The sequence below is a fragment of the Marmota monax genome, unplaced genomic scaffold, assembly GCF_021218885.2.
Source record: "Marmota monax isolate L192 unplaced genomic scaffold, Marmota_monax_Labrador192_F-V1.1 WCK01_AAM20220418_F8-fsc00286, whole genome shotgun sequence".
Lineage (NCBI taxonomy): Eukaryota > Metazoa > Chordata > Mammalia > Rodentia > Sciuridae > Marmota > Marmota monax.
Window position 1 is genome coordinate 449515 of NW_026692342.1, and position 21186 is coordinate 470700.

Below are 21186 nucleotides of genomic sequence, written 5' to 3' on the forward strand. Positions count from 1 at the left end.
AAGCAAAAGAGTAAAATGTTTTGAGGAGAGAAAATTATGGAATAGGGGAAGGTAAGGACCCGATGATGTTGGATGGGAATTAGAAGTGGCTGAATGACATCATGTGTATTTTCCGGTAACTACTGAGGGGCTCAGCTGCATCCACGCAACATGCACGCAACTGCGAGCTCACCTTGCTCTCACATGGTGCTCTCTAAATGTCTTATCTCTTCAGGACTCCTTGGAGAAGTATTTGTTTCCATGTCTGAGCCCAGAAAAGTACAAGGTGAGCATTAAACAGCGTTTGTACCATAATCGAGGGAATAATGAACACCTGCTAAAAAGAAGGGCCCCCACCAGCCAAAATCTGGATGGTTTGAACATCAAGCTAATGATGACTGTTGTGGATTTTAGTATTGAAAGACCCCCTAAGATCCCAGCCACTCAGTGAGGGAGCACACCAGGTCATCCAGAGATCAGTTTATTCAGCGCAGGCTACAGGAGAGGCAGAAGTGTCTGCAGCAGCAGCAGCGTGGTTTTAGGGACTTAAATCACCCCTATAGGAAGTGTGCGTGGTTATGATTGACATGCCTGTTGTCAGTTCCTTATTGGGCTCCTGGGCCTGAGATGGCCCTGTGGTCGGCTCTTTTGGCAGGCCCCCCTTTCTCTTAGACAGGAAGAAGAACCTGGAAGCCTAGAGCCTAAAGCCCTGGGGGTGGTTGCCATTGTAGGGGGGTGGCCCGGCCCTGTGCTGGCTCTGTGCCCAACAAATATGAGAAATTAAAAAGATTCAGAAGTCCACAGAAATGATAAAGAATAGGAAAGGAGCCAGGCGTGGTAGCACATGCCTGTAATCCCAGCAGCTTGGGAGGCTTGAGGCAGCAGGATCCAAGTTCAAAGCGAGCCTCGGCAACTTAGTGAGACCCTATCTCCAAATAAAAAAATAATAAAAAAGGCTGGGGATGTGGCTCTGTGGTTAAGTGCCCCTAGATTCAATCCCTGATACTACAACAACAACAACAACAACAATCAGTTAACCCTCAAAATTAGAAGAATAATTATCTGACAATATCAAGACCCAGCAAAAATATGGAGCATTCAAAACTTTAAGATACTGCTGGCATGAATATAAATCAATTCAGAAACATTTAATTTTAGCTAGGAAGTTGAAAATACAATAGCTTCTATTTTATTCATATACCCGAAGGAAACTCGAAAATATGCTAAAAGAATATTCAAGAATGTATGCTGGGAGCCATTAGCCAAGTAGGTATGACAATTTCCTTGCCAGCGTACCCCATGTTGCAGTGACATTGAATGTAGGTGACCTTGCTCAAGGACCAAGGCGGATTAGGGCGTTCCCGGTTTAGGTTCCAGGTTTAAGGTTTAAGATTATTCCTGCTGGGAATAGGGCGTATCTTGCTGCCTGAGTTCCCCTTGAGTTCTCACGGGATTCAGACAGTATATTTTGGAGATAGAAGCCCAGTGGAGGTGGATTTGGGCAGAGAACGTGGATTTCCCCAGAACGTGATTGTAGACGGCTGGTGTGAGTTCGGGAATAAAGAGTTGCTGTTTGAATCTACAAGCTGTGTGGTGGCTCCTGATTGTGTGCCCAGCCAGACTGCGGCAAATGTATATAATGACACTGCTTATAAGAAAAAATAAATATGACTATCAGTGGGAAAGTGGTTATCAATCATGACATATCCATATAATATAATACTGTGCAACAATGAAGGTGAAAAAACTAAACTTCATATTAACATAGACAAATACAAACTATGAATGCAATTATAATTTCAAAATAGTAGTTTCAGATAGTGAAGGTGAGACAGGGGCGAGAGGAAAGTGTACACAGCAGGCTTTTCAGGGTTCTTGTTTTATTTCTTAAACTGGGAGGAAGTTGAATAATGATATTGGGGTTGTTTAACACATAAACAAATAACTTTATTTTTTCAAATGAAATTATTTTGAAAGAAGCTCTTAGAAGGAGCTGCACAGAGGCTCAGGTAGATTCCCTTTTCCCTGAACACTTACACTGTTGCCCTTACAAAATGAGAACCTGCTTCCAGTTGCCAAGAAGATGCTTCATCACAGGATTACTTTAGCATGGGGTCCTCTGTGACCTCCCACAGCTAACTAAAAATCAAGTAGTGCCCTAGGTCTAAACAGGAATCCCAGTGACTGGTAAGAATGTATGTATTTATATTAAGTCCAATATAAGTATTTTGACTATTATATGGACAAAATTGTTTAGGAGAAAAAAAATGGCATTACACCCACATATATATACAAAAAAGCTTAGCATTAGGTAATGGTGGATGTTCTAAATCATATAAACACTGTGTCTATCGAGACTCACCATATGTTACTTTGAGGAAGATTCTGTTTTGTTTTGTTGTAAAATGAAAAGCTCTACAGGTAGGTAACAATGCCTGGGGTTTTCTTATAAAGGTTGGGAAAGCATCTACATGTGAAGTTCATCTAAAATTACAGATGGAATATATACATTCAAATCTTTTTAATTAGTTATTTTGGAGTGCAGATAACATTATAAAATACAGGTGTATAGAGTCCATTTCTGTAGAATTGTTGATAGAATTTAAAAGATTTTGATAAATTTTTACATTGACTTTATTATATGTGCTGAAATCATTCATTTGCTTTTGAAAATTCATCTAGTGCAAAAATAATTTAATAAATATCTGCATGTATACAATGCCCTTAAAATATTTTTATTTATCCATAGAACTGTTTCTGATAATGAAGATGATACTTTTAATTATGAGAATTAATCATTCAAGGAAAGTTTTTAGTTAAATATCAAGAAGTTTGAGCTTAGGCTGTGGCTCAGTGGTAGAGCGCATGCTTAGCACCTGTGAGGCACTGGGTTTGAGGCATCACATAAAAATAAATAAGTAAAATAAAGTTATTGTGTCCAACTACAACTAAAAAATAAATATTTTTAAAAAATATCAAGAAATTTGTATTTTTCCTTTCATTGCTAATGTTTATTTATTATATGTCATTCTATGTATACATCCTATGCTCAGTATTCACTTACAGAAACATGGGATTCCTTCTGACTCCCTCCCTCTCCTTTCCTCCTCTCTCTCTCTCTCTATCCCCCTCTTCTCTCTCTCTCTCTCTCTCTCTCTCTCTCTCTCTCTCTCTCTCTCTCTCTCTCTCTCCTGCCTCTGCTCATAGAACAAACAAAGCTTTATAAATAGAACAACTTCATAACTTGGTCACATTGGGGATAGAAATAATGCAGTTATTATGTATCAATAAAATTGATATGCATTAATAAAATTGAATGTATGAATAAAATTCATTTATTAAAGAAAGTTAAAAAGATATTAAATTAATTGGAAATATAAGTACTGATCCATGGTAATTGGAATAAAGGAGAATGTCATTGCTAATTTCCTATGTGAACAAAGTGAGTGAGTTTGATGTTTTGCCATTAGTGCCTAACATATTTGGTATGTGGTCCTAGTTTTCATGACTAGGAAGCAGGGCTTCTTGAAAAGTGGCTAACTCATTAAGGCAGAATTTAGAAAAGCTTGATATAAGTGTTGTCAAAAAATTGGGCTTTCAGAAGTTCTTGAGTATGGTCTTAAGCAAAATGAGTTCAGGCTGAGAGAACTTTTTCTTTTCTACCTTTGACCTATAAATCCTGAAAGTCATTTTATCCTTCCCTCTGTCCCAGGGATGCTATACATTCTAAATATGTATAGTTAGGTGCCTAAACATTCCTACATGTTGTAATGTTGTATCTTTGTGTTTATGTATGCTTTTCATAAAAATGAAAAGTCCCTTTTTGTTTTACTTAGAATATTATTATTATTATTATTATTATTATTATTATTATTATTATTTGCCGCAGCCTGGCTGGCTGGGCAAAATAACCGGGGGGGGGGGGCAACAACTTGTGAACGTTGATACAGCAGGAGTAGGAGCCGTTTATTGCAGGACAGGAGCAGTATTTATACATTCCACACAGCTTATCTAATTAACATAAACTAGATACATCAGTCAACCAATAAGGAATCTCCACACTTAATGGCTCGCTTTTGTTACTTCTCAAACCACTCTCTCTGGCATTTTGCCAGGCACCATCCAGACTTGTTTACAAACTCTAATATTCCCCTGGCAAAATGCCAGGTGTTATTTTGACTTGTTTACAGACTCTAACAATTATTATTATTATTATTATTATTATTATTATTATATTCAGTTTCAATTATCATGTGTACATAGATCTACACCTGATCTGGTTGTGGTAACATTCACCTACTCCCTGAGATACAACTTGCTCACTTCCAATATGTAGACAACAGGATTGTTACAAAACTCAAACCTTGAAATACCACCTCTTCCCTATTGCCCATTATTGTCACCATGAGCTGCTGATGACAGTAGTAGAAAGTTCTTCTCCCCAAGTATTGTGTTCATCTAACTCCTAAACAATTGCCTCCATTACTCTCAAGTTTTAAAATCATTTTTCTAAGCTTCAAATTAGCACACATTTGTTACATATTTTTTATGACCTTTATCTTCTTAAGCCAAGAGGGAGAATTCTGGTTGATACTAATTTTCCCCTAGATATATGGATGCAGTTGCCTGCATTTCTTTCATATTTATTAACAGTTTGGATTTCTTCCAGCTCTCTTTGGGTGTGCAATTTCTGTCTCTAACCCCTGTGGTTCTACACTTTCCTACATTTATACAGTAGATATAAGATAAATGCTAATCATACAGTGATTTTAAAGATGAAATAATGTGGCTTACTTTAGTTCTGTCATTCTGGGTGACCACTTGGAGTTTTATTTGTACTTAAAAGTTACTACAGTGAAAAGTTAATACTGTGAAATTTTATTAAATTAATACAGTGTGCTCATTTAGTAACATACTGTATTAAAATAGTTAATAGAGTGCAAAATGCAAACTGTAATATTCCTAGTTGTGTGAATGTGAATTTTACATAAAAATAATACATGAAATGTTTCACTGAATTTGAACAGCATCTTTAAAATAGAAAAAATATCCTTTTCCAAATTGTCACTTTTTAAAATTATAGAATTAACATAGCAAATAAAGATGGTTTCTAATTATTTCCTGTTGAAATCAAGCATAATTTGACCATATAAAGCAGAAGGTGTTAAAAAAAAGATCTACTATTCATCAAGTACACTCAAGATGCCATTGGATATATGGCATTGCCCTCACTGAAGAATCTAATACACATTACCTGGAGATTCTAGACTTTGAGCTTGATAGGATTTTAGGTTGTCTCTCTGAGGGTGAAGGAGCTGGAGGATAGTAAAATACAAGTGTTTTGGCCAGGTGTTCATGAACCCATTGTATTCAGTCTTCCTGAATAGTCAGATAGCACTTTGCCACCCCCTCAGAAGCAAGATATGGCCGTATGGTTTGCTTTGGTTTGTGAAGTATGAGAGAAAGTGATGTGGCAGCTTAAAGAAGCACTATGACTTGCCACATTGCCTGGCGACTTCTGAAGAGACTGTTTTGCCCACACCACAGTGAGGTGTCTGTTAACCTGAGCACCTGAGTTTAAGGCAGGCAGAACCACCCCCGCCCAGCACCCCCCGCTTTGAACACGTGGAATGAGCAGAACCTAAACTGTTGTATGTTACTAATTGTTATCCTCAGTGCTGCACAGTCTGGCCCACCCTTGATGGTAGATATTGGTTGACTTTTAAGTGTTTCACTTGTTTGAAGTATCAGGCCAGACTGGTTTTTACTGCTTTGTAAGCAACCTCTTTTTTCTCTACCACCTTGAAGTTGCAAAGATTTTTCCCCTTTCTTTAAGTTCTGAAAATTTATCAATGTACGTATGTATTCGTTTGCAAGAAAGACAGTGTACCATGGTTTGAATTTTATTTCATTGTTTATTTATCTTGCTTGAAGATTGTTCTCTGCGTCTCTGCAGTCCTGCTCTCCTTCAGCCCAGCAAGATATGTTGGCATTATTTCCTTGAGTGTTCTGTCTCCTTCTGAAAATCTTATAAATATTTCTGTATCTATATTTCTTGGAACATGTTCTGAGAGAATACCTTAACCGAAACTTTGTCTCATCAAGTTTGAATATTTTTGTTTCTCTAACTGGGAATTGACATTAATTAAATTATTTCAGGAAATGTTTTTAATTTTCATGAACATCAGTAGTTTCATTTTATAGCTTGTGTTTGTGCATACACACATATGCAGATTTACATATATATATATATATATATATATATATATATATATACACACACACACATACATAAGTATGTGTGTATGTAGTTTATTGACTTTTACTAAAGTTATTTGTTGTCTACAGGTATAGATTCTAATCTGTTTCATATCTTAATCCTATTTTGTTAGTTTTGTTTTGTTTAGCTTATAATTTCTCTCATCTAGTATCATCTTTTCCTCAATGTTTGGTCTCAGTAATGTTTATAAACAATATAGCATATACACTCTTTTCTTGGGGTCATTCCTGAGTCCCTGCTCTCATCCCCTCTTGTTTGGAATTTCAGTTTGAGATTTCCTTAGCTGTGTTGTTGACAGTTCCATATTTTTAAAATAAATTTTTTATCATTTTCATTAACCACTGACTCTTGGCTAGTTATTAGTTTTTAAAAACATATTTACTTTGTGATTTCAAGGAAAGACCTGAAAAACTGTGCAATCAGCAGACGGAAAGAGATGTTACATTCCCCTTTTAGCTTAAAATATTTAAAAAGCAATTAAATTTTTTAAAGTCCTATTACATCTAGAGGTAAGATTAAGTCATGTCTGCATGTATGTTTCTATCATCTTGAGCTTAATTTATTATCTGATATATGTCTGGAAATGAGAGAACACGATTTCTCCCACTACCCAATACCTAACTGTCTGTCACCCACTGATTTCTGATACCTTATCAGATATTAAATGCTGATGCAAGGTCTTTATGGAGTAAATAATCCGCTAACTAGCTAAAGATAATTAGAAGTCTGCTAGATGGCAGCTACATTGCTACTTCTCATTATCTCTTCAGTTAGCAATTCTTGTGGTCAGTAGAACACATTTACTTGAATTTCAAGTGTATCATGCAAGTTCCTCTTACTGTTATTTCAAACATCCACATGATGGCTTAATTTTTCTTCATCTAGATAATTATTTTCTTAATAGCCAATTATCTTTATTCTTGCTTATTGTTCCGATCTAAGTGATTTATTTAAAGTTCTTTGCATACTCAGCTGATATTTATTCCTATAGGCTTCCAAGTTCTAACTTGTAGATTTTTTTTTTAACTCTGTGACTTTTTTCACAGATGTGAAAAACTTATGATTGGTATTGGCTTATTTTTTTATGTTTGGGGTTGATATAACTTCATTGATTTTAATTATGTATGTTATTTTCCTCCTACTCCATCTGGCAGAACTGAACTGTAAAATTGAAACCAGAAGGTTGCAAATCTCTGTTAGTTCATGAAACTTAATTGTCAGTGTTAGCTTTGTGACCAACCATTGTTATATGTGTTTTGTTATGGAGCCTTAAGACGGCTTCAAAAACTTTGGCACAGCCCTTAGTCACAGTCAATCAATTATTCCACTGTGCAGGTGCTTGATTTTCCACCACAGTAATTGCACACTAGGTTTGGAAGGTGGGCAAACATGCCCATGAATATTTGGAAGTTTATTTTTTCTTTTACTGTCAAAGGCACATCTGTTAGAGGGCAGTTTTGTAAAATGCCTCTCAGAGATTGCTAAGAGATATTTTTAACCGTGTCTTTTAAAAATATTTTTTTCACCCATAGCTATGGAGAAGTCATTAGCAGACATGAACATACACTGTGCCTTTTTTCTTAAACACAGTAGACTTATTCTAGTGGTAGTGCATCAAATTAATTCTCTAAAACACTAAAACTTATATTTTAAATTATTTTGAAGTTGATTTAACATTTCTATTGTGAGGGAGAGAGAGATTCCCTTCCGCCCATGTAAGTTTTTATGTAGGCTCTTTGGCTGGATCTAGTAGCCTAATTAACACAAGAGCTAATTAGCAAAGAAAAGCATAAAACTTTATTAATTATACATGTATATGGAGATTTTTCACAAATGAGTTAAGTTCAAAGAAATGACCAAAGCACGATGATTTTATATTTTTATATATAAAGAACAGTAAATCTGTCAAGGGATAACAGGACAAATGGATATCTGGCCTAGGATAGTAAATTCTGGGATATCACTAAGCTACATGGAGGAGATGCAGGCAATAGTGGCAGAGGAGGGCTATTTCCAAGAGTGTGTTTATTCAGGTTCATTTCAGCCCCAATTGTGAAACTTTGGTATCCAACACTATTTTTCAGCCTTGTTATGTATGGGAAGTTCCTCCCTCCCCAAATACACTTGGTGGCTTGATGCGCGTAGGGAAATTCAGGTCAAATGGCCCTATCTGATGTTAGAGTTCCCCAACTGATTTCAGCTTGAAATAATGTATCAGTTGGACATATTTCAAGGTGGCATGTCCTTCACTTCTTCACTATACTCTGGGGAACTTTTTCTTATTAAAAGTAGTATTTCAAATAGTGTCAGTGATAAATAAATTTTTGAAAGAAAGGAGGAAATGAAATAGTTTCATTGTAAAGACATCGAGCATCATCATTATATCCAATTGGCCAGGCACATTATGTCAAACTGCATGACACCTCTGCACACATTTTCATGCTGATAGGAAATGGAGTTGTAATTCTGGTAAACTGATAGGTAATATTCCTTTTCATTGGTTTATATGAAAAGAGTGGATAATAAGTGAGATCTACTACAGTTTTGCAGGAAAAGTGATGTCTTCCTACCCATGTGATTCTTGGAGAAAATGGCTTTCTGTGAGGTGGACGTGTTAATGAGTGCATGAGGAAAAGAACACATTCCTTCCACACCTTCTTACTGGATGTGAGCAGTGTACAGGCTAGATCTCCTGCCAGGGATGACACAGGTAGTTCTGTCTTGATTCTAACTAGCTGCTTTGACTTAGTGTTCTTACCCATAGCTCCCTGGGCTCTCGAAAACACAGTTCTGTCCTTAGGATCTCCTGAAGATCCTAGGCATTATGTTATATTTTAACATTTACTCATAGCTCCCAAAGCCCTAAAATCAGACTTGTCTGACAGGTAAAAAGCCATTTCATGGAGAAGCAGAAGAGCTTGGCTGTTCCAAGCACAGATCGAGAGCTAAGCTGCTAATGTTGAGAGTCCCATTTCCACCTCTTCCTTGCTCTGTGGTCAGGGGACATCACTTAATACTTTATTGCTTCATTTCTATCACCCAAAACAAAGGTATCAACACTAATCCCCCCACAGCATGCTGAGAAAATTAAATGGCCTCTGGACACTGCAAACTCTAGAAGAATATCTAGAATAAAGATACATGTTTTTAATTAATTGTTGTGGTTAGGCTGACTTGAAATATCACCCTTAAATTTGTCAGTCATGACCAATTTTAAGTGGATTTTAATCCATGATTTTACAATGTTCTGAGAGCCCTTTTCACATAAGCTTGGATCATCATCTGGTCTCAAGAGAGCCCCATATTGTATTCTGCCGAGCCTATCAGATTGGTCCCCCCCAAATCTGGAATCAATACTTAGCCATTCTAGGCTGTCACTGTTAGGTTCTCGGAAAGGGGAGCTGTGGAAATTGTGACTGAGGAATGGGCAAGTCACCAGGATGGGTCCGAGGCTGCAACATACGGGACTGATTACGGAGGGAGAAGAGACCAGAGGGACAGACAGCTTGCATGGCTCATGTCCTAGCAGGCCCAGGGCCTCTAGCAGTTCATCTGAAGTCCCTACACGCAGTTCCTAAAGTAGTGCCATGATGTTATGAAATAATCTTTCTTGCCTTTAGCTGGCTTGAGCAGATTTTATTGCTTATGACCAGTTGCTCTCTGTGACACCATTGTAGACCAAATGTTCATCTAGAAATGATAAACAGCCCAAGTCTAAGACCTCCTCACTTCTTATTTTATTACAATTTTGGACCAAGTGAGTTTATAGCAGTGATGGTTCAGTGCATTTTTTCATTACATACCAACCTACCACTTTTATTGTAATGCTACACAATGGTTATTTTTATAATACATATATGTATTAATTAAATAAATGAAGTTCAACCATTCCATAAATACCACTCCAACTGAGGTGCAGAGGCTCACTTACCACTATGTGCAGCATAAAAAACATCTGATGAAAGGAATTCATATTTATTGAATCCTTACTACATCAGGGCAATACCCTGTATGCTCAATGTGTGTGTTATTTCACTTCATTGTTTACAGCAGTAGGTTTTATTAACAGAAGATAGATTTGAAGCTCAGAGGTTACGTACCTTGCTTAAAGTTATAAACTTAAATATGTGAAGCCACGTCTATTTGACACTCTGCTTTTTTCCACATATCTTACAATTATTGAATCATGCAGTAGTATTTACTGAACACTTACTACATACCAAGAAAAGTATTGACATATGAGACTAGAGTAATAAGGCCCAGAAAATTGTAAATCACGTTAAGAATTTTATTTAAAGCTCTCCATATCTCATATATAAGAGAATATATATATATAGACACACATATATATAATTTTATATTATATCTATAGATATAATTTTCTCCTTTCCAAAAGTATTAAGTTCAAATAACATAGGCAGCGCTAAAGGGAATTCTAAATATAAACAACTGAAGAAGAATAGGACTAATATTCAGATATCAATTTTAAGATAATGATACAAGCCTTAACATTGCAGCTTAACAAATTCAGTTTAGCTTAGCTCTCAAGTTTTTCAGATTTCTGGTGCAAGAAGTCTTCCTGTGGTTAGACAATAAAAACTAAGCTGCATAGCAAACCGGATTAATTAAAAATGGTGAAGGATTCTGGACCCTCATAGTTTAATCCATTACAAGTTGATTTGCTTGATTACCAAACCAATGAAAATAATATTAACATAACAAGGATTCTACAGCTTTTAGATTATAATATTAAGAATACAGAGCTGCTTTTTTCTTCTTAAAATACATCTTTCCAAATTAAATGTCCTCATCGCCTTTAGGTGGTCACTACCTTTTCTGACTGTCAGTTCCTTGGTTAGATACCCTCATTGATGCTGCTGTGTTCCTTCCTTTCAGTAATGTTCCTTAATCAACCTAATTTAGAGCCATAATTTTATCTAATTGAAATGGCCACATCTTTCCATGGGGTGTCATTTCAGAAGTAAACAACACACTCACACACAACAACAGAGGCACACACTCAGACACTTCTGTGACCTTCGCTTGGTGGGGTTCAGTGCGTTTCAGATAAACAGATCTGAAATGCTCCCCCCAGGACTTCCTTACAGAGCCACATGAGTGTGTTTATATAGTTCTTCTACATGGAACTCACTACTAGTCAAATTCAGTGTTTAATTCAAAACTCCCATTCTGCACAACAGATTACAATTATAATTCTTGGTTTGGGTTATATTGTGACAAAAGCAGCAATGTTACTTTAGCTGTTGTCATAAAAATTAAAGTCACCAAAAGGTTAGGACACGTGACTGAGGATGAAAATTAACATTGAGAGCGGACCAAAAAGTGTAACCAAGCAGAAAGTGCTTGTGAACTGAGTGTTCAAAGAGGCAGGGTTATAAAATCAGCTCTAAACACACCCTGGGGAATACTTACCTCTCTTTCATCTGAGTGTCAAATAGGCCCTCGGTGATTGAAGCAGAAACTCACCAGTGATCCCTTTTAACCATGTAATATTCAAGTAATTAACAGTACATTTCAGTTTAACATTAATGCCCGGCATTAAATGCTGGAGGATCAAAGTTTGATTTTTGACTTTAATTATATCTGAGCCAGCTAGCCCAAGCATTGGTAATTGATAGGAAAGCCAAGTTCATCACAAAAGCAGCCACCAGAGAACACTGAAAGTAAACTGTCTTGGAACACAAGTTTCCTTGGCTTTATTCTGCAGTGCAGTTTCTGGCATTAGGTTAAGGAGATAAAAGAACTGCTTTTCCATCATGAGCTTTCTGCTTGCCCAGGCCAACTCCAGCTTCACACTCAGGGAATTAATTGGGTTCTCTTGGAACCACCCTTGTATTCATCAGGTCATAGAACTAATCATACAAGACAGAGAAGAAACATCACCATGTTCTTGCCTCCTGTGAATCTTCTGTTTTGCTTGTCTTTTTGGCCACTGGACCAAGATTAGAGCCTGGACTGCTCCAACACTATTCCTTCTTCTGAGCGTAGACTTTGCCATACAATAACCGTATTGCAAAGACTACAAATGTAAGGTGATCATCTAAGGATGATCCATATGTATGTATCTATATGTATTTCATTTAACCCAACATGATGTACTCACAAATTATATACCTACAATTTACATTGCTAGTATGTTTTACTTTTAACAAAACAAGCAATGCAACTCAGTTAAATTTATTTATATCTTTTCTGTAATGATCAAAAATATTTCGCATATGCTGTCACACTTATAACAGTGCTTTACAAAATATAGGGACTTAGCTACGATCAAGGAATCAATTTACATTTCAACTGTGGCTCACCATCCAATAATCAAAACCATGCCCTGATTTGCAGCTTGATGTTCTCTCCCAGCAACACCTCTGCATAATCAATTTAACTGTAATTTCTTCTTGCTATACTTTATCTTAAATTTAACTATTCCATGTAGAGGAATTAAAAGAATTAGACTTAGAAAATAAGTAACAATCTACTTTTGAAATTCTACAATTTAATTGCATACTCAGGAACTGAAAAGGAAAATGGCAAGTGAATTATTAACAAGAATTTGAAAAGCTGATTTTTTTTTAGAAGTAGATAAGAAAAGGTGCATTGATAAGTTTTGTATCTTGCCAGCAAGAAATTAAGACAGCAGTAAGGGTCTCCTATTGAACTATTTCACATTTGCATATGTTAGAAATTTCTTGAGTAAGTGGGCATGTTTTTGTTGCTTTGTGACAGCCATAAATCTTGGTTAATCATCCTGTGAATGGATCTGTGCATTAGCTCTGTAACCTCAATTAGCTACCACTGTTGAGCTCTGAATAATCTACTATAACCCAACTTAAACCATTACATTAAAAATAGTCATAAATATTAAGTGTTACTGTAAATGGAACCAACTTTAGGATATATCATCTGTCCTGCAAAGCTTGATTGAAATGGTGAAATGGCCAGTAAATGGTCTTTATTCTTGGGAGTGTATGTTTTGCTCTAATTTAAGAACAGAAAATATGGCAGATTGATTTTTTTTAAAAAAAGCAAACACTTAAAGTGACAGATAAAAATATCAGAATCTTCCCGGTTAATGCATTGCTGAGATTGGAGTTAAAATCACAGGGGGCATCTGAAACTCAGGTTCATAGCAAGGATTCCCTGAAGGATGCAGAGGCAGGTAGGTTGCCAGCCTTGAGGAGGGTGGTTTAATGCCCACAGGACTGGTGGAGATAAAGTCTGTTCCATTCCAGACAGTAAGTCATAATCAGTAACTGTGATATGACTCAGAACCCTCAAAAGGCTACCACCAATGAAAGAATGGGTCAATAAAAACTATTCCCAGTCATTGCAAAGAGGTGACATGTCCTTTGTTAGGGAGAAGTAAAACATGCCTTAGACTGAAGGAAAGGTTTCAATTGTAAGGAAAAGACTGTTAATTGGGATGTGGGAATAAGAGGTAAAGCAAGATAACATTTCACCTCAGGGCGTTGTGATGACTACATACATGCATACAAATGAATTAGAGAATCAGTGTTAAATAACATACACTTCCACCAAAGTTTAGCAATGACCTAATAATAGAAAAATAAGAAACTATGAGCACGTCAGGAATTGAGTTTAAATTTTAGAATCAACCTAGTGAATTCAAAATTTCACATTAACACTTTCGAGAGAACTGAAGTGCTACAAGGCCTGACCACATGAAGTATTTAGAGAGGTAACTCATCCTCACTTTTTAAATCCATTTACGAAATGCTAAGAATAAATGTAAGGTGGAATGTTTTAATTTTATTATTCTTTGAAATTTATATGCATTTACTTTTAAAAGATTTTTATTTAAATACATTGAGGTCATTTGGAAACTTCTGGTATTTCCCCTTATTTAGTCCTATACAGATTTGTCAAAAGAATCTGAAAAACTCTCTGCATCGGTATATTTCATTAGTCTCTCAAGAGAAAAATCACTTTGTTCTTTAATAGGGTTAATTACCTTTGATATAATATCATTCTGATTATTAAATTCATGACTCTTCAGGTTTTAAAATGATAATGCCAAATAAGTTAATTTGTTATTTATAGTATTTAACCTACTTATTTGATATTAATTTTATTTTTTTTTTTTTTTAGTTTTAAAGATTTTTTTAATTTTTAGAGTGAAAGGGGGTTTCCAAATCACTGAATTGTTCTGACATGGTGAATTTTATGAAGTGAAGATTTCATCAGGTAATATATTTTTTTATTTATATATGACAACGAAATGCATTGCAATTCTTACTACACATATACAGCACAATTTTTCATATCTCTGATTGTATACCTAGTATATTCACACCAATTGGTGTCTTCATACCTGTACTTTGGATAATATTGATCATCACATTCCACCATCACTAATAACTCCATGCCCCCTCCCTATATAGAGTTTGTCTATTCCTCCTGTGCTCCTGCTCATTTACCCAGCTATTCCTCTACTACGTCTATACCCAAACGACTTAAAAACAGCATACTACAGGGACACAGCCACATCAGGTAATATTTTAATAGAAAAAAATAAAAAGGAAAAAGGAGGAAGTTTTTATATCCTCTAGAAAATTTTTTGAGAATTAATTTGTCAGTTGATATCAAATCTTATGCTCATATTTATAAAAATCATACTTTAAGGATTATTAAATTTTGTATATTTTAATAAAGTATTAATTATTGTGTCAGGTCATATCCAATTACATTAGAAAATGTATGACTAAAATAATTTCGAATAATGTGATTATACTTTTTTTAAAATTTTTTATTGTTGGTTGTTCAAAACATTACAAATTTCTTGACATATCATATTCCACACTTTGATTCAAGTGGGTTATGAACTCCCACCTTCACCCCATACACAGATTGCAGAATCACATCAGTTACACATCCATTGATTTACATATTGCCATACTAGTGTCTGTTGTGCTCCCCTGCCTTTCCCATCCTCCACCCTCGCCCCTCCCCACCTCTCCCCTCCCCTCCCCTCCTCTCTCTCTACCCCCTCCACTGTATAACCCTGAGGGTCTCCTTCCATTTCCATGCAATTTCCCTTCTCTCTCCCTTTCCCTCCCACCTCTCATCCCTGTTAAATGTTAATCTTCTTCTCATGCTCTTCGTCCCTACTCTGTTCTTAGTTACTCTCCTTATATCAAAGAAGACATTTGGCATTTGTTTTTTAGGGATTGGCTAGCTTCACTTAGCATAATCTGCTCTAATGCCATCCATTTCCCTGCAAATTCTATGACTTTGTCATTTTTTTAATGCAGAGTAATACTCCATTGTGTATAAATGCCACATTTTTTTTATCCATTCGTCTATTGAAGGGCATCTAGGTTGGTTCCACAGTCTTGCTATTGTGAATTGTGCTGCTATGAACATCCATGTAGCAGTGTCCCTGTAGCATGCTCTTTTTAGGTCTTTAGGGAATAGACCGAGAAGGGGAATAGCTGGGTCAAATGGTGGCTCCATTCCCAGCTTTCCAAGAAATCTCCATACTGCTTTCCAAATTGGCTGCACCAATTTGCAGTCCCACCAGCAGTGTACAAGTGTACCCTTTTCCCCACATCCTCGCCAGCACTTGTTGTTGTTTGACTTCATAATGGCTGCCAATCTTACTGGAGTGAGATGGTATCTTAGGGTGGTTTTGATTTGCATTTCTCTGACAGCTAGAGATGGTGAGCATTTTTTCATGTACTTGTTGATTGACTGTGTGTCCTCCTCTGAGAAGTGTCTGTTCAGGTCCTTGGCCCATTTGTTGATTGGGTTGTTTGTTCTCTTATTGTCTAATTTTTTGAGTTCTTTGTATACTCTGGATATTAGGGCTCTATCTGAAGTGTGAGGAGTAAAGATTTGTTCCCAGGGTGTAGGCTCTCTATTTATCTCTCTTATTGTTTCTTTTGCTGAGAAAAAACTTTTTAGTTTGAGTAAGTCCCATTTGTTGATTCTAGTTATTAACTTTTGTGCTATGGGTGTCCTATTGAGGAATTTGGAGCCCGACCCCACCGAATGTAGATCGTAGCCAACTTTTTCTTCTTTGATATTAATTTTATGAAAATTATTTTTATACATAAGATCATGGTAGAAAAACACTCCTATTATTAATAGATTCCTTCAACAACTTAAACATTATCAACTCTCTCAAAAACTGAGTTGATAAATGAACTAGACTCATCTAAGCTCATAGACTAACAAACTGAGTTGTGAATTACTGACTTCACATGATTACTAAACATTTACCCAAAGCTTAGTTTTATTAATGTGTGCATTTATTCAATCATGTATTAACCTAACATTTAAATAACTTCCGTATAAAAGCACTGTGCTCTCTGCTGGGAAAAGTTACTCATGTTTTCATAAATGTGCTGTTTTTTTTTTTTTGATAACTGCCATTCTGTCTGGAATAAGATGAAATCTTAAGAGTAGTTTTGATTTGCATTTCTCTAATTGCTAGAGATGTTGAACATTTTTTCATAAATTTGTTGATCAAATCATAAATTTGTATATCTTCTTCTGTGAAGTGTCTGCTCATTTCCTTAGTCCATTTATTGATTGGGTTATTTGGTTTTTGGGTATTAATTTTTTTGAGTTCTTTATATATCCTGGAGATTAGTGCTCTATGTGGTGTGTGTGTGTGTGGTAAAAATTTGCTCCCATTCTGAAGGCTCTCTCTTCACTTCATTGATTATTTCTTTTGCCGAGAAGAAGCTTTTTTAGTTTGAATCCATCCCATTTATTGATTCTTAATTTTACTTCTTGAGCTTTAGGAGTCTTGTTAAGGAAGTCAGGTCCTAAGCCAACATGATGTAGATTTGGACTTTTTTTTTCTATTAGGTGCATAATCTCCGGCCTAATTCTTAGGTCCTTGATCCACTTTGAGTTGAGTTTTGTACAGGCTGAGAGACAGAGGTTTATCAAACAATAGAAAATGCTGGTGAGGATGTGGAGAAAAAGGTACACTGATTTATTGCTGGTGAGATTGCAAAATGGTACAACCACTTTGGAAAGCAGTAGGAAGAGACCTTAGAAAACTTAGAAAGGAACCACCATTTGACTCAGCTATTCCACTCTTCCTTCAGTCTATAGCTAAAGGACTTAAAATCAGCAAATCTCAGTGATGTAGCCACCTCAATGTTCATATCAGCTCAATTCACAATAGCTAAACTATGGAAACAGCTTAGATGCCCTTCAATAGATGAATGGATAAAGAAACAGCAGTATATATACACAATGGAATACTAATAAGTCTTAAAGAAGAAGGAGATTATGGCATTTATGGGTAAATGGATGGAATCAGAGAATATCATGCTAAGCAAAGTAAGCCAATCCCAAAAACCCAAAGGCCAATTGTTTTCTTTGATAAGTGGATGCTGACCTTAATGGGCGGGTGGGGGGAGTGGGGCAAGGGAAGAAGGGAAGAACTTTGGATTGAGCAGAGGGGAGGGAGAAGAGGGTGAGTGTGTGGGGGGGAAGATGGTAGAATGATATAACATTATTATCCCTATGTATGCATATGATTGCACAAATGGTGTAACTCTACATCATGTACAACCAGAGAAATGAAAAGTTCTGCTCCATTTGTGTAAAAACTAAAATAAAATAAAAATTAATTTAAAAAATCAAGATTCTAGAGAGCAGAGTTTGAATTTCACCTTATCTCTCATTGCTAATGGTTCTCAATTTTCCTAGCAGTTTGTATTTTCCCCTTTCTTTTTAATAAAGGAGCCAGGATTAAAGAAAAAAAAATGTGCTAGGTTGCTTCATGGCTACCTTCTTCTTCGTCTAATATTTTTTTTTTTCCTGAAATGACTTTCTCCTTTTGACTGTGAATTCCTACACAATTTCCAGGGCTCCCTTGAAGCCTTCTGTGTCTCCACCCTCTCACTGGAGTCCAAATGGACTCAATCTCTTCTTTTACCCGTGGCACGTCTTATACTGCTGTAATTGTGGTTGATGCTGCCACCATTGTTTTGGGTTTAGGTGACTAATACCAGACTTTGAATTTCTTTGTGGTGGGACATCCATCTAATTATTTTTCAACATTCTAGTATTTACAAAATGAATGAGTCCATCATGAAACAATAGTAATTGCAGGACATGTAATTACCTGTAAAATACCTGGTACAATTTTAATGAATGTTTTTATTTATTTTGGGGTATCAGTCCCTAGTTCTGCTGGGTCCTTCCTTCCTTTCCTCTTTTTTTTTGTTCAAATTTCAAAGTCCTAAGGGGAAGCTTCTGATTGGCTGAAATTGGGTGACATCCCCACTATAAGTGCTGAAGCACAGACAGAAGGGTGCTAATTATTTTTTGCTTCCAAGGAGAAAAGAGTTTGCCAAGATGTACATCATAGCGATTTCTTCTACAGAGGAGGGGGTTTGTATTGCCAGTCAGATAAATAACAAGTGGGAACAATAGGATATTGTCATTGTATTTTTTCTTTTTAGTTATGCATGTCAGTAGCATGGTATTTCGACATATTATACATACATGGGGTATGACTTATCCTAATTAGTATTCCATTCTTGTGGTCATACATGAGGTGGCATTTCACTAATTGTGTATTCATGTATGAACATAGGAAAGTTATGTCCAGTTCATTCTACTGTCTTTTCTATTCCCATCTCCCCTCCCTTGTCTTCATTCCCTTTTGTCTAAACAATGAACTTCTACCCCTCCCTGGCCCCCCATCATTGTGTGTTAGCATCTACATATCAGAGAAAACATTTGGCCTTTGGTTTTGGGGAATTGGCTTATTTCATTTAGCATGATACCCTCCAGATCCATCCATTTACCTGCAAATGCCAGAATTTTATTCTTCCTTATGGCTGGGTAATTCTTTATGCATTTATCTGATGAAGGACACCTACTTTGGTTCCATAGCTTAGTTATTGTGAATTGAGCTGTTATTAAACATTGATGTGGTATTTGCTGATCCTTTGGGTATATACTAAGAAGTGGGATAACTAGGTCAAATGGTGGTTCCATTCAGAGTTTTCTGAGGAATATCCATACAGCTTTCCAGAGTGTTTGCACCAATTTGCAGTCTCACCAGCAATGTATGAGTGTGCCTTTTTCCCTCACATCCTTAAAAACACTTATTGTTACTTATATTCTTGATAATTGCCATTCTGACTGGAGTGAGATGGAATCTCAGTGTAGTTTTAATTTGCATTTTTCTAAAGGCTAGTGATGTCGAACAGTTTTTCCATATATTTGTTGACCATTTGTATGTCTTCTGTGAAATGTCTGGTTTCTGTTCATTTATTGATTGGGTTATTTGTTTGTTTGTTTTTTCTTTTTTTGCTCTTAAGTTTTTTTGAGTTACTTATTTATCCTGAAGATTAATGCCATCATTTTTTTTAAAATCATGTTTCCTTACAAATATTTTTCTTTTAAATACTGTAAACAGTTTTTTTCACCATTCTTTTAGGATGATCACTTTTTGCCGAGATCAGACTTTTGTTTTATATGAACTTATTTCAGTAATAATTATAAATATAATAATGGCAACATTTATTGAGCACTTACAATGTTAGTATACTTTTACATTTAGAATGTACTGGGTTCTACTCTATGATCATTTTATTTGTTAATGAATTTAATACTCAAGATACACCCAGCTGCAAATGTGATTAATATCTCCATTTATATCCTAAAGCAACAAGCTCTTGAAGCAAAAACACAAGTTGTTTTGTGTTTTTATCATTTTATATATCATTTAAGATATGCAAAAATATTTAAAGGATAATAGAACAAGCATTCATGTGCACACCCTCCACATTAAACAATATCACCAAAAGTGTTGTAGCATTTCTGCTGTCCTACCCTAATTCCATTCTTTGACCTTTACATCAGAAACCCACAATAAATTGAACTTGATGTTTATCAGCCCTTGCAACTTTTTGGATGCTAACACATATGTATACATCTTTTAAGATGCATGACATTGTATTTATAATTGTGTATTTATGCATCATATATTCTATGTGTCCAGCTATAATTATCTTTACGTGCTCAACATTACATATGTGATATTTATGCATTTTAATATTCGTAGCTATCATTTATTTATTTTTAGTAATCATATAGTTTCTCTTTGTTGTATATACCACAATTTATTCATCCACTCTCTTACCTTTAAATTTAGATTTTTCAGGGTTAGACGCAATCCTACTTTGTACAATCTTAGATGTATTTCCTTGTTATGTAGGTATGAATATTCCCAGGTCAGTACCCAGTGAGGGGAGTACATTTGAATTTTATTAGATCTTTCCAAATTTCTCTTCAGAATTGTTGTAAATTTTAAAACTTCTAACAGAAGGATATATTATGTCCTATTTATCTGCATCCTTACCAACATTTTTGACTGTCAGACTTCAAAAAACAATTGCAACCTGAAAGGGGTGCCATTTGGTGTTCATACATTTCCTCTAGTCACCAGGGAAGTGAGGTCACTTTTCCTATGTCTACTTGCTTCATGTTTCTTCAGTGAAATCCCTCTTTACATCTCTATAGTGTTGTGGTTTAACCTTTTTTTCTTAGAAACAACGAGAGCTAAAGGAAATCTTTGTACATTCTGGAAAATTCAAATATCTTCTGATGTGATTTTCTCTCATTTTCATAGTTTATGTTGATTAATAGTTCTCACTTTTTTCATTTATTTAAATTTTCAATAGATATTACATTCACAATATTTAACTTAAACTCAAGAACATACAAACGTATATAAGGGAAAATCTCCCTGCTGATGCTGTGACCCCAGCACCAAGAATCTTTCCATTCATGGCACCTTCCTTCCACCTCACCACTTTTAAACTCACATCAATAAAAATGGCAGGTTTGTTCTTTACCTCCCTTCCTTTTGTACAAATGGTAACATATAAAACCAAATGGGCAGGTATATT